Below are 13,522 nucleotides of genomic sequence, written 5' to 3' on the forward strand. Positions count from 1 at the left end.
GCCGGGTGACCCAGGCAGCCCCGGTGAGGCCCCCGGGCTCCCACAGGACGGATGCGGACAGGGAGGCTGGGGAGGCCTCCGTGCTGGACTGTCCCTCCAGCCCCCAGCTTTCCGTGGTTCTAAGGGCCCCCTCTGCAGAGGGACCAGGGAGCCCGCCCTGCATCCTGAGGCGCCGCGCTTGAGGGACCCCAGAGCTCCGGCCAGGCCGCTTCCTTTGCTGATCGTGAAGCTGAGGTCCAGAGGAGGGCAGGGGCAGGTCCTGGAAGCTCCCCAGGCAAAGGGAGCCGATCTCGGGACTGGGGTCACAGGGCTCCACTCCTGTGATCTCTAGGGCCCTAGAGCCGGGAGGAGAGACTGGGGGGGGGGGCTTTCATCCACCGCTGGGGCTGGGCAGAGGCTCAGCCTGTGCCGCAACGCGAAGCTGCTTCTGCGCAGTCCGAGCCGCGGCCCCTTTAAGAAGGGGTGGTGCTTCAGCCAGTCACTAGGGACGCTGCCGGCGTGCGCGCCTCTACGGAAGCCGAGACGGCGCTTTCTGCGGGGCTCCGGCAGAAGCCGCGGCGTGGTTGAAGCGAACGGAAGCTGCCGCGATGTGGTCGGAGCGAGCGAAAGCGGCGGCCAGAGTCTGGGGCTTAGTCCTAGTGGGCAGAAGCGCAGTCGACATCCCAGCGAGCAGAAGCGACCGCGCGGTCCCAGCCGGCAAAAGCGGAGGCTGCGTCCCAGCGAACAGAAGCGGCGGCGTCCAGAAGCGGCGAGCTTCGGAGAAGCCGTGGTGGCTTCCATGTGATGGAGGAGCTGGAGGGACGCTTCCGCGGTAAGTGGCGGGGCATGGACCCCCCCGAGAATCCTCCGGGCCCCCCTGCTCCTTCCCCACCGCTCGCTTTTGGGCCCTGACTCCTTGTGGGCATCTGGGCCCCAGTAGTCTGCGTGGCGGTGGTTGTGGGGTCCTGGCCGCCCCAGCGTGCGCACCCTGGCCGGGAACGGTGTGCGACCCGCGTCCAGCCTATAGGAGCACCTGGCCCAGAGGCCGCGGTGAAGCGCGGGACCTGGGACCCTCCGAGCCCCTGGCCCTCTGAGCTGAGGTCCAGGGTTATTTTGGTGTTTCAGGACCTTAAGAGAGACCTCGCTAGAACCCAATAGAACAGGTGACATTTGTAGTGTGAATTCTTTGAGGAGTCTCCAGGTATTTCGCTGTTTTCCGTAGTGTCTATTCTGATTTTCATTTACAGTGTATGAGTTCCCTTTTCTCCAAAACCATACCCGTGTTCCTTTTTTTTTTTTTTTACTTTTTCCCTTTGGAGACAATCTCGTTCTGCCCCGGCCGGAGTGCAGTGGTGCCATCTGGGTTCCCTGCAACCTGCGCTCCCGGGTTCAAGCAATTTTCTTGTCTCAGCCTCCTGAGTAGCTGGGACTGCAGGGGCCCGCCACCACGCCAGGCTGATTTTTTTATCAGTAGTAAAGACGGGGTTTCTCCATATTGATCAGGCTGGTCTCAAACTCTTGACCTCAGGTGATCTGCTGCCTCGGACTCCCAAAAGTTCTGGGATTACTGGCGTAAGCCACCGAGCCTGGCCTCTCCTATTTTTAAAAACTTTCTAGGAATATTCAATAAGTGTGAGATTATCTGTGTGTGGGTTTCAATTAAACCACACAGTTAATTAACTTTGTTGGATAGTTAATTTTGAGGACCTTTTATCTGTTGTTCGATTTTCTGTCGCAGAATTGTCTGTTCAGGTCCTTTGCGAAATATTAGATTCTTTTGCTACTTTGTAGTGTCTTTTGTGTACACCTTAGATGACAACTCGTGAATTACATGATTACCTGAAATTTTTGCCTAATCTATAGGATGCTTTTTTAATTTGGAAGGTAGTTTCTTTGCCGTGCAGAAACTTTTCAGGTTGATGTAGTCCATGTTTATTTTTGCGTTTTATGCATGTAATTCTGGTCACCCATATAAGAAAATACTTATCAGTGACAAAGCATTTAATTGTCAAGGAGGTTTCTCTTCCAGGGTGTTTATTTCTTTCTCTCTTTGCAAAGGTGAGCAGAGAGTCACGTGACCCAGAATATATGCTCAACCTGTGTTTTAGTTAAAAACATTTTGTGCTTTATGGTCTTTTGTTCTGGTCTTCGGGGGTTTTTTTGGCTTGTTTGTTTTTTTGCGGGGGGGGGGTTTGATTTTCATATACCATGTAAAATCAGGGTTCTGTTTCTCTCTTCTGCATTCAGATAACATTTTTCTCAAGGGTATTCATTGAGCAGACTCTGCCTGCCACACTGCGGTGGTCTTTATCAAAGTGAGTTGACTATGTCCATATTTGCGTTGATCTTGTTTTGGCCTCCCCATTTTCATCCACAATTCTAGGTATTGTTTTTATCCAGGTACCGTATATGTGCTGCATGACTGCAGCTTGGCAGTGTGACTTAATATCGAGGATTGTGGGTCCTCACTTTGATTGTATTTCTCAGGATTCCTTTAGATATGAATAGCTTTTATGGTTCCCTGTGATTTTTAGTAGTATGTATTTATTTCTGTTAACTTTTTTTTCACAACATAAAGGTGCATAATTAGGGGTACATTTTCACACGTATAGATTGGGTAATGATCAAATCAGGGTACTTAGGATCTCTGTTCCCTCATAAGGGATTATTTTTGTGTGGAGAGAACACATAAAATTCTCCTTTCTTATTCTTTTGAAAAATATAATATTGTTAACTCCGGTCACCAGGCTGAGGAGGAGAACACTCAGTTTGATTCCTTTAAAGTTAAGATAACTTTGCTTCCATAACCAATCCTATTCCCCTCTATCTCCCAGACCCTGGTAACCAATATTGTGCTTTTTACCTCTTTAAGAGAGACATCTTAAGATTCAGTGTTTGTCTTTCTTGGCCCAGCTCATTATGTTTAACATAATGTTTTCCAGGTTCATCTGGGTTGCTCCACATGACACTGTTTCATCATTTCGGTGGCCGAAGAATATTTCGTAGTGTATGCATACGAGAGTTTCTTGATCCCGTTGTGGATGGACAGGTAGGTAGAATGTATACCCAGTAGTGGGAATGCTAGCTGGTATGCTGTTTTTCCTTTCTATTCTTTGCAGGACCCCCAACTGTTTATAGCGTTAATACTAATTTACGTTTCCACAAACAGTTCCCCTTTGTGGAAATTCATACTAGAAGTTGTCTTTTTAAATATTTTAATCTGTTTGTAATGTTCATTCTAGTTGGAGTGAGATAAGATCTGAGTGTGGTTTTGATCCTCATTTTTCTCATGCATAGTAACGGTAACCACATTTTTGCAAATGTTGCATCAGTTTCTTGTCTGCACAAATATCTCTTCAGGTTATTTGGTTTGGTTATTTTTGTCTTTTTTTTTTTGCCAGCCGGTAGTGTTACTGGCTTGTACCTTTTCAAAAATAACCTCTTATCCAACTGAGTGTTTGCCCAAACGTTTCTTACAGTTTTTAGTATGCTTTTTCATTTTGTTCATTGTTTGTTAGACACAAACTCTTCAGTGTGACGTGGCCCCACATGTGTATGATTTCTTCGTTAGCTGTGCTGTTGGTTACTAATGAAGAAAAAACTCAATCACTACCAAAGCAGTCCGTTGTCCACGATTTTCTTTTCCTTGTATTTTTGTTTTTGCAAATCGTGAGCATACATCCAAGTTGCAATAAATATCCGCACAGTGAGGTTGTCTTTATAGGAGCTTTATGGTTGCAAGTTTTGTGTATAATCTTTGATCCTTTTCAGTTGATTATTGTGTATTTCATACCATGAGAGTCCTGTACTATTCTTTTGCATATGGATACCTAGTTTTGAAAACCTTCCCCATTGTGTCAGTTTGGTAGTGTTTTGAAAAAATGTATTCACTCTATATAAATTTCTGTTTATTATTAAACACCCTCATTTTGCTCACTGGTCTGTGTGTCTGTGTGTTTACCAGTAGCATATGGGTTGGTTAACTAGGGATTTTCATTTAATTAGAACTCAGGGAATGTGATACATGCCACATGGTTTGCGTTTCTCAGGGTAACTGTGGAAATTCAGGGTGTTTCACATTTCCATATTAATTTTGGCATTGTTTTCTTTATATATCTTAAAACACGATTTGCCATATATAAATGTATATAATTAGAGGGTACAGGGAAGATTTTGATACATGTGTATTCTGAGTAATGATCAAATTGGGTTATTTAGCATCTCTTCACCTCGTATAGTTATGATTTTTTTTTGTGGTAACAACATTCAGAATATTTTCTTCTAGCTGCTTTGAGACATATGATACATTTGTGTTAAGGCCAGTCACCCTGCTGTGGAATAGAAGACCAGAATTGATTGCTCTCATCTGAGGGGAAGTTTTTACCCATTACTGATTCCTTCCCAGACCCTCTCCATCTTCCCAGCGACCTCTAGTAATTCCTATTGAACTTTCTGCTTCTAGGAGATTAATGTGTTTTCAGTCTGCATGCCTGAGATCGTGTGGAATGGGACTTTCTCTACCAGGCTCATCTATTGGACCTGATGTTCTCCAGGTTTCTTCATGTGGCTGCAGATGGCAGGATTTCCCAGAGCTTTATGGCTGGAACATACTCCATGGTGTATCTGAACAGCAGTTTCTTCATCCCTGCAGCTGCGGGTGGACAGGTAGGTTGGTTATGTACTTTGGCCACAGTTACAAGTGCTTCAGTACCCATGGAAGGCAGATAGCTCTCTACAGCCCAGGGATTTCAACTGCTTTAAATGTGGAATCAGTGGTGGGGCTGCCAGCTGACATGGTAGTTGTACTGTGAAGCAGTGTGTGTATTCTAGTTTACGCCTCACCAATAGTGTTGAAGAGGTTACCTTTCTGTAAGTCTACACTGGCTGGCACCTTCCAAAATTTGTGTTTTGTTTTTGGTAGTATTCATAGCGAGTGGAAGGAGACGGAATCTTAGCATGGTTTCCATGGACGTTTTTGTGAGTATTAGTGATGTGGAGAAAGTCATTTGAGAAATCCCCACGTTGCTTTCCGTGGTGTCTGAACTGGTTTGCATTTGCACCAGCAGCAGAGCAGCGTCCCTGTCCTCTGCCTCGCCTGCATTCGTTCTTGTGGACTGTGTCCTAATCGTCATTCTGGCCAGTGTGAAATACTATCTCATGGGCCTTTTGCTTTGCCTCTTTCTGATGCTGACTGAGGCAGAGAAGTGTTGTCATGTCTGTTGGTTGCTGTAAGCCTTCTTTCGAGGCGCATGTTTTCATGCCCCTTGCCCTTTCTTCATTGAGTTTTTGTTTTCCTGGTTTATTTGCTTAACATCTTTAAGGTAGATCCGGGATATTAGCCTTCATCAGATGCATGCGTGAGAACATTTTCTCCCGTTGCGTAGGCCGTCTGTTCACTCTGTTGGTCATTTCTTCTGTGCAGCAGCTCTTTGTGTATTAGGTGCCACTGGGCAATAATTGTTTTAGTTGCACTTGCTCTTGGAGACTGAGATACATCCACGCTGTGCCAAATCCTCTGTCAGGAAGGGCGTTTCTAGGTTCTCTTGCAGGCTTTTCATAGTTTGAGGTCTTGCATTTACATCTTTCATTCATCTTGAGTTTTTGTCTGTGCACCGTGAGACACGGGGCCCACTGTTTTTCTTCTGCAGCTGGCTAGTCATTTATGCCAGCGCCGTCTATTGAAAAGAGGGAGTCTTTTCTCCAAAGCTTCTTTTTGTGGATTTTGTTGAAGATCAGATGGTGTTAGGGGTGAGGGTTTTAGTCTGGGTCCTCTAATCTGTTCCACTGCTCTGTGTGGAATGGGGTCCCTAGCTTTTCAATGAAATTTAACATCAGGAAGTGTGACACAACCGAGGTAGTTTGGATTTCTCAGGATTGCTTTGGAAATTCAGTGTGTTTTATGGGCCACATGAATTTTAGCATTGCGTATTGACATCGTTTTTAAAAGGTTGGTCATATAGTGAAGGTACACAATGTGGGGAGTTAGAGTGGGGCATTTTGATTAATGCAGACACCGAGGAATGATAAAATCAGGATCTTTAGAGCCTCTCTTATCAGAAACAGTTGTGAATTTCTCTGTGGAGAAAACATTTGGAATCTCCCAGATTTTGTGAAAAGGGTGTGATGTTGTGTTAACCTCTGGTCACTTGGCTGTGGATCAGCGAGGAACGATTCATTCCTCTCATCTAAGTGTAACTTTGTGCCTATTTCTGACCTCTGCCCGTGCCCCTTCTTCCCTCCAACCTTTAGTAACTACTATTGTGCTTTCTAGACCTATGCAATACAGCCTTTTATTTTGGATTCTACATTAGTTGTTCCTTTTCTGCCTGTCTTAGGTCATACATGATGTCCTCCAAGTTCAACAGCGTGGCTCCAAATGATGACATTTCATTCCCGTTTTCTAGCTGAAGACGATTCTATTTGTGCACATACACCAGGTATCCCTTCATGTGTGGATGGGCAGGTAAGTCTATTCTTTGTCTTGGCAATTGTGAATAGTGCTGCAGTCCACATAGGATGGCAGATGCCTCTTGCATGGACTGATTTCTTTCGTCTTGAAAGTATACTTAGTAGTAGACTTGTTAGATGAAGTGGTAGTTGTAGGTTAAACTTTTGGAGGAAGCTCCCACTGGTGTCTGTAGTATGAATGCTAATTAACATTCTTACCAAATGAGCTCCTCTGTGGAAATTGACAGCAGCGTTTGCGTCTCTTTTAATGTATTTGATTGCTTTGATAACACCCGTATGAATTATAGTGAGATCATGTGTGTTGTTTTGATTTACATCTTATGATTTGTGATATTATCTAAGTTTTGAAAACTTGTTTTCAACGTTACGTCTTCTTTGCAGAAATGTCTGTTTAGGTTATTTGGTCCCATTTTGCTTAGTTATTAGTTTCTCTTTTGTGTTTTTGCTAGTAAGTAGCGTTTGTTGCTTAGACATTTTGAAGACAACCTTTCATCATATGTAGGTTTGCCGAAACCTTTCTTGTAAACTTAAGGATAGTTTTTTTTTTTGAGACGGAGTTTCACTCTTGTTACCCAGGCTGGAGTGCAATGGCGCGATCTCGGCTCACCACAACCTCCGCCTCCTGGGTTCAGGCAATTCTCCTGCCTCAGCCTCCTGACCAAGGATTAACTCAAAATGAATTAGAGACTGGTCAACAATACAGGGGGAAAAACTCATAGGTGATGGGATAGATTTTTTAGAAATCTGCTTGGGCACAAACTCTAACGTATGATGTAGTCCCACGTGTGTCTTTTTTCTTGTTGTCCTTTGATGTAGGTGACTGATGAGGAAAAACAGAATCATGACCAAACTATCCCATCACCTATGAGTTTTTCCCCCTGTATTTTTTATTTTGTTTTGGCACACTGTGAGCACAGATCCACATTGACCTAAGTATACCCACACCATGTGTCTTCTCATTGGAAGAGTTTGATGCTTTCGACTTTTGTTGATCAGTCTCTAATTCATTTTGAGTTAATCCTTGGTCTTTTTACACAATTGGGGTCCTATTCTACTTACATAGGGATATCCAGTTTTCAAATCCATTGATTAAACAGATTCCCCCCTCTTCATTGTGTCTGTCGGTGTTCTTTTACAAAACGTATACACCACCTAGGAATTTGTGTTTGTGATTGAGCTCCCTCATTCTGTCTGTTGGTCTGGGTTTCTCGGTTAGTGCCAGTCATCTGTTGTTTAGATAACTGGCTTCTCAGTATAATTTCAAATGGAGGATAGTGATGCATTTTATGTGTTTTTTCAGGGTTGCTTTGAAATTCAGGGTGTTTCATGGTTCCATGTAAATTTTAGCGTCATTGGTATTCTTTTTTTTTTTTTTTTTTTTTTTAAAGAGATTACCCTAGAGTATATGTATATAACTAGAAGATACAGGGGCCATTTTGATATGGGTACACCTAGCATATTGATCGAATCACAATATTTAGCATCTGTGAAGTCCTCTAGGTATTATTTGTCTGTGGAGATGATACTCATAATCCTTTCCAGCTATTTGGAAAATTCACTACAATATTTACCCTGGTTTCTCTGCTATAGAAGAGAAGGGCAGGACTCATCTGTTTTCTAAGTGTAACTTTGTACCCATGACCAATCCCTGCCTAGGTGCCCCTTCCCCACAGCCTCTGGTACCCACTATTGAACTTTGTGCTTCTGTGAGGTCAAGTTGTTTCAGATTCCACGTGCATGAGATCATGCAGTATATGCCTTTCTCTGCCTGGCTTATTTCATTTAACATAATGTTCCTCAGGTTTTTCCACGTGGCCGCAAGTGACGAGATTTCACCCATTTCTACGATTGAAGAATATTCTGCTCTGGCTGTATATTGCAGCTTCTTCATCCCTTCATCAATGGAAGAACAGGTAGGTGTATTTCCTATCTTGGCTATCGTGAGTACTGCAGTACAGAGGGTAAGGCAGGTATCTCTTCCACATAGGAATGGAATGATGGCTGGATGAAATGGCGTTTTTACTTTGTTTGAGGCACTTCCAGCTGTTTTTCATAGTGTGTGTAGACATTGACATTTCCACCAATAGTGTATGAGAAGAGTTTCCCCTTCTGAAAGTCTGTACTAGTGGTTTCCTTTTAAAACTTTTATTTCTGTTTTAGGTAACATTCATTAGATGTGGATGGAAGCGGCATCTCAATGCCGGTTTCCTTGACATTCTTGTGAGGATTAGCGCTTTTGAGAGACTTTTCTTTTACCTGTGAGTCAGTTTCCCATCTGCTTCGCAGACACGTCTGATCAGGTCCTTTGCCCAGACTTAGCTTGGGTGTTTGTTTTTGTTTCCCCCCACATGGTAGTGTTAGTGTCTTTCCCAAATTTTATAACGACCCCTTTCAAAGACAGGCTTTTCCATAGTTTTCTTTCAGTCTGTGAGGCACCTTCTCTTCTGTTCATTGTTTTCTTTTCGCAGCATAAGATCCGTTGTTTTCCGTAGTTCCACGTGTTTACATGTTAGTGGTGACTTCCGTGTGCAGTTAAAACCGGTGAAAAAGATTGCCAATCCATGGCATTGTCTACGTTTTTTTCCTTCTAATTTTCTTTTTCTTTTTATATTTTACATTTTGCAGCTTGTGTGCATAGATTAGTCTTCTAAACTATGTGCTTACCCGTTGTTTCCTGAGGGAAGGAAATGGTTTCAAGATTGAGTTTAGGCCTTCCATGTAATTTACATTGATTTTTGTCCTATTTCAGTGTTTTTCATGTGGTTATTCAGTTTGCTCAAAATCATTTATTCTTTTCCCATTGTGTCTATTTGTGTTGTGTTGAAAAATGTGTTCAGTGTACATTCATTTGGGTGGCATGTGGGTCTCCCTCATTCTGTCCGTTGGGTAGCCTTTCTGTTTTTATGCCAGTGGCAGGTTGTTTGGGTAAATAGAGGTTTTCATTATTTTATCATTATGCTCGCTTAGTGCCTTTAGTTTCTTGCATATGTTAGAAAACAGTTTTTTTCAGATACATGATTTTCTATAATTTTATCCCAATCTGTAGGGTGCCTTTTCTTTGGGTTCACCATTTTCTCCTTGTTTATAAATTTTAAAGTTGTCCTTTGTCTAACCTGTTTAAATTTGCTTTTGTTAGCAGGGATTTCTGTTTCCCATTGGGAAATAAAGCGAGTGAGGTGACGAAAATGTTGTATTATTTATGGGTATATTCTTCCTAATTTTTCCTTTCTGCAACTGGTGTACACAGATTCAAGTCTTCCCAAAATAGACACTCACCCTATGTATTTTCCTGAGAGCTTGTTAAGTTTAAGGATTGAACTTAGGTGCTGAGTTGGTTTTGTGTTGATGTTTGTGTTCTTGTGCAACGTAAGGGTCTCACTTCAGTCCTCTGCACGTGAATACCCAGGTTTCTCAACCTGGGTGCCTTTGGTGTGTTTCTGAAAAATGTGTTTATATCATTTTGGTCTGATTGTCTGGCTCCTTCATTTGGTCCATTTGGTGATCTTTCTGTGTTTATGTCACTAATGGATGGAAAGGGTCAGGGTAAGTTTTGTTTTGTTTTTTTCTTTTTCTGTAGCTTTCCACCTTGATTTGGTAAAAGAGTACCTACATTTACTTCGATTAACAATATTGTGCACACAGTACTAGTCGGGTGGTTCATCAGTTGATCATCTATCTCAATTGGGGTAAATGTTAGTGAAATGATAGAAATAACAAAGACATTTATCAAAAGAGGGCTCTCATGCACAAATAAGTTCCAGTATCAAAAATTCAGTAGGCTGGGCACAGTGACTCACACCTGTAATCCCAGCACTTTGGGAGGCCGAGGTAGGCAAATCACCTGAAGTTAGGAGTTTGAGACCAGCCTGGTCAACATGGTGAAACCCCATTTCTACTAAAAATGCAAATATTAGCCGGGCGTGGTGGTAGACACCTGTAATCCCAGCTATTCAAGAGCTGAGGCTGGAGGATAGCTTTAACACGGGAGGTGGAGGTTGCAATGAGCCGAGATTATGCCATTGCACTCCAGCCTGGGGTACAGAGTGAGACCCCATCTCAAAAAAAAAAAATAATAATTCAGTAAACAAATGTGACTTAAACTATATAAGAGTTATAAAACAGTTAAAAATTTCCCCCAAATTATAGAAGGACATGTAAGAGTGATATAAGATCATTAACTGGATTGAGGCACATAGAATACTACAGACAAATAGGACATAGGGATATAAAAGTAAAAGGTGTATCCGTGATAGAGTTGGTAAGAAAAAAAAACAGTAATACTTGACTTACTAAGAAATTTGTCTAGGTTTTGGCTGTTTTTCAACTGTGGGAAAATCCCAAAAGCCAGGTGCAGTGGTGCACAACTCTAGTCCCAACTACTCCAGAAGTTGAGGCAGGAAGATTCCTTGAGCCCAGGAATTCCAGGCTGTGGTATGAAATACGGTGCCGGTGAGTAGCCACTCTCTCACTTCAGCCTGGGCAACATAGCATGACCGTGTCTCAGAAAGATTACAACAATTATAAAACATTTGTTTCAGCAGAAATGTAACTTTTTTGTGTCTCATTATTTAAAAAATTCAGTCAGTGCACTTTAACTTATAATTTTGATGGTGTTTTTATGATCTTAACACCCAGAAAAGTAATATAGGCCCATGCTGAATGAGGCCTCAGCCTTCCATCTTTACCTGGGTTCATGTCCCAGCACATCATAGAAGAGCAAATCTAATGCTTTTAAGAAAGCATTGCAACAGCTAAAAGAGAACAAATTAAATGGATGTTCTAACATAAATTACAAGCTAGCTAGCTGATTAAAAACGTCAGTATATTGCTCTGTGTTATTTCTCTGAGTATACCATAGCTGTGTGCCCATGAAACATTGGTATGCCTCCATTGAGACTTGTTTTTTCTCCTTATTTACGTAAAACATAACACACAATTTAGTGGCATCAAGTAAAGTGATGGAACATACCATATTTTGGTTTTCCATTTCTGAGTTACTTCACTTAGAAGAATGGCCTCCAGCTCCCTCCAAGTTGCTGCAAAAGACATGATTTCATCCCTTTTGATGTCTGAGGAGTAGCCCATGGTGTGTGTGCACCACTGTTCCTGTATGCCTCATCAGTCGATGGGCACTTAGGCTGGTTCCATATCTTTGCAGTTGCAAATTGTGCTGTAAACATGCATTTGCACGTGTCTTTGTGTCTTTTTTCATGTGACTACTTCTTTTCCTTTGGGTAGATACCCAGTAGTGGGATTGCTGGATGAAATGGTAGTTCTGCTTTTACTTCTTTAAGGACTCTCCATGCTGTTTTCCATACTGGTTGTGCTAATTTACATTCCCACCAGTCGTGTAAAAGTGTTCCCTCTTCACATTCAAGCTGAGTTGGTTTTCAGCTTTTTAATTGTGGCAGTTCTTGCAGGAGTAAGGTTGTATCTCATTGCGGTTTTCATTTGCATTTCCTTGATTAGTGATGTTAGTGCCCTTTAAATAGAGACTTCAGTAGTTTCCTTGTTTCATTCTCCATATGAGACCACAACAAGACAGCTAAATTTCTATTTATTTTAATTTTGACATGAAGGCTGACTCTTGCCCAGGCTGGAGTGCAGTGGCACGATCTTTGCTCACTGCAACCTCTGCCTTCTGAGTTCAAGCAGTTCTCCCGTCTCAGCCTCCCGAGTAGTTGGGACTACAGGTGCCTGCCACCATGCCCAGCTGATTTTTCTATTTTTAGTAGAGACGGGTTTCACCATATTGGTCAGGCTGGTCTCCAACTCCTGACCTCAGGTGATCCACCCACCTCAGCCTCCCAAGGTGCTGGGAACACAGGCGTGAGCCACTGCTCCCAGCTGAGGCAAAAACAAGACACCTATCGATGAACCCTCACCAGACACAAAATTTTTTGGTGAGTTGATGTGAAATTTCCAGCCTTCAGAACTCTAATAATGTCTATTGTTTATAACCCACCCAGTTTATGACATTTCGTTACAGCAGCCTGAATGGGCTAAAACGGTATGTGTGTAATTACCTTCTTAGCACTGCGTTTGCTCGAATCTGTAAGTTTTTGGCACGTTATGTTTTTTATTTCTTTTATCTCAAGATAATTTCTGACTTCCCTTGTGATTTCTTTTTTGATACATTGGCTAGTTAAGAGTATGTTGTTTAGTTTTTCTTTTCTTTTTATTTATTGAGACAGGGTCTTGCTCTGTCACCCAGGCTGGATGGCAGTGGTGCAATCTCTGCTCACTGCAGCCTCCCTCTGACTTCCAGGTTCAAGTGACTTTCATGCTTTAGCCTCCCAAGTAGCTGTGATTACAGGTGCCCGCCAGCATGCCCAGCTAATTTTTATATTTTTATTACAAACAGGGTTTCACCAGGTTGGCCAGACTGGTCCCAGACTCTCGACCTCAGGTGATCCACCCACCTGGGCTTCCCAAAGTGCTGGGAGTACAGGTGTGAGTTACCACATCTGATCTAATTTTTCAAACAATGGAAACATTTGTGATTTTTTAAAAGTTCTCCTGTTAATTTAATGTGACTAGATATGATGCTTTGTATACTTTCTGTCTTTAAAGTTGATTAATCCTTCTCTTCTGGGCTAATATATTGTCCATCCTTGAGAATGTTCCATGTGCACTTGAGAAAAATTTGTGTTCTTCTGCTGTTGGATGCAGTGTCCTGTGTATGTCTGCTAGGTCCAATCGGTTGATGGTGTTGTTTTGTTTATTTTCTTAATGATCTTCAGTCTAGTTTTCTACTCATTGTTAAAAGTGGCATATGAGGGCTGGGTGTGTTGGCTCATGCCTGTAATCCTAGCACTTTGGGAGGCCAAGGTGGGCAGATCACCTGAGGTCGGGAGGTCGAGACCAGCCTGGCCAAGAAGGCAAAACCCTATCTCTACTAAAAATAAAAAGAGCCAGGCATGGTGGCAGGCACCTGTAATCCCAGCTACTTGGGAGGCTGAGGCAGGACAATCACTTGAACCTGGGAGGCAGAGGTTGCAGTGAGCCAAGATCACACCATTCCACTTTAGCCTGGGCAACAGAGTGAGACTCTGTCTCAAAAAAAAAAAAAAAA

General features: G+C 42.7%; 1 protein-coding gene across 1 annotated transcript in view; it reads left to right on the forward strand.

Annotated features, from left to right (window-relative positions):
• Positions 1–547: 547 nt before the first annotated feature.
• The window catches only part of LOC128929012 (uncharacterized), a 38,232-nt gene continuing 25,257 nt past the window's right edge, over positions 548–13,522 (forward strand). Inside the window, exons 1-5 of the mRNA XM_078346437.1 lie at positions 548–811; positions 2,922–3,028; positions 4,442–4,644; positions 6,315–6,442; positions 8,249–8,360. The gene's annotated coding sequence lies outside the window, so the exon portion shown is untranslated. The remainder of the gene's footprint in view (positions 812–2,921; positions 3,029–4,441; positions 4,645–6,314; positions 6,443–8,248; positions 8,361–13,522) is intronic.

This window comes from Callithrix jacchus, chromosome 1 (assembly GCF_049354715.1).
Source record: "Callithrix jacchus isolate 240 chromosome 1, calJac240_pri, whole genome shotgun sequence".
In the NCBI taxonomy this organism is placed as follows: Eukaryota; Metazoa; Chordata; class Mammalia; order Primates; family Cebidae; genus Callithrix; species Callithrix jacchus.